The sequence below is a fragment of the Octopus bimaculoides genome, chromosome 30, assembly GCF_001194135.2.
Source record: "Octopus bimaculoides isolate UCB-OBI-ISO-001 chromosome 30, ASM119413v2, whole genome shotgun sequence".
NCBI classification, from domain to species: domain Eukaryota; kingdom Metazoa; phylum Mollusca; class Cephalopoda; order Octopoda; family Octopodidae; genus Octopus; species Octopus bimaculoides.
The window spans coordinates 6,535,220-6,536,746 of NC_069010.1; positions in this window are offsets into that span (position 1 = coordinate 6,535,220).

Genomic DNA, 1,527 nt, shown 5'->3' on the forward strand with positions numbered 1-1,527 from the left:
AATGAAAAAAAAGTACCACTGAAGCACTGGGGGTCGATGTAATCGACTAGTCCCCTCCCTCCAAATGTCAGGCTTTGTACCTTTTGTAGAAAGGATTATTATTATTGTTATCATCATCATCATCATCATCATTATTATTATTATTATTATTATTATCATTACACCTCTTCTGACTACAGGTCAGTGGATGGTTGGATGGTAGAGCGGTGCCTGGTTATCTGCCCTCATGTTCTGTCTTCCCCTGTCCTTTAAGTCTGTCTTCGCTTGACATCATTCCAAGGTCAATAAAATGAGTTACAGTCATGTGCAAGGGACAATATATATTGACTCTAAAGTTACAGTATATTGTGATAATCCATCATTATTCTGGGTAACTTTGCTTTATATTATCATTTCACTAGTAATATATTTACAATAGGGCTCATCCAAAAGTCCTTAATTCCATTTTGCACCATGTGTGGCTTTGAGCCAAAACTAGTTGTTTAATCTCATCCCCTGATACAGCCAGCATTTAAACCCTAATCAGCGCTCCCCCACACAGCCACAGGTGGCTTTCTGGGTTCAGCCCCACTGCGTGATACTTTGGGGCCTGAGTCTTCTATCTTCTGCTAAAGCCTTAGGCTGATCAAAACCTGAAAGAACCCCGTCCTTTGTATATATGTGTATGTGTATATGTATCTCTATATATATATGTGTATGTATATATATATATATATGTGTGTGTGTGTGTATATGTTTGCGGGTCTGTTTGTCCCACCAACATCGCTTGACAACCAATGCTGGTGTGTTTACGTCCCCATAACTTAGCAGTTCGGTAAAAGAGACCGATAGAATAAGTACTAGGCTTACAAAGTATAAGTCCTGGGGTCGATGTGCTCAACTAAAAGGCGGTGCTCCAGCATGGCCACAGTCAAAAGACTGAAACAAGTAAAAGAGAAAAGAGTATACACACACACACACACACACATATATGTATGCATGTGTTCATAATTTTGTTTTTTGTTCCCCCCCTCATCACTTAAAAATTGGCCCTGGTGTTGGTTTGTTCACATCCCCATAACCTAGCAGTCTGGCAAATGGAGACTGAATGGCAATAAGTAGCGCACTTAGAGAATAAGTGCTGGGATTAGCTTCGCTCGAATAAAACCCCCTGAAGGCTGTACCCCACCTGTATAACCGGGGACCCACTGACAGAAACAAAAAAACGAAAAAAAAAAAAAGAAAAAAAGACAATACTCAAGTAAAACGTGATTCTGAGGTGTTCATGCTCTTCTCTCGTCTCTGAGGCCGAGATATAAATAAACAGAAACCATTGTTTGTTTGTTTTTTTGGGGTTTTTTTGTTTTTTTTAATCCCATTTGAACTTTTCTGATTTTTATGCTTTTTGTGGAAGGTTTTTTCAGCTGTGCAAACAAATGTCACCGACCGAGCAAAATGAACGCAGCTTGACGAATTGAAATAATTATTTTTGTAATAAATAATAAAGTTATTGAACAATGTTGCTGTTGATGTTGTTGTTGTTGTTGT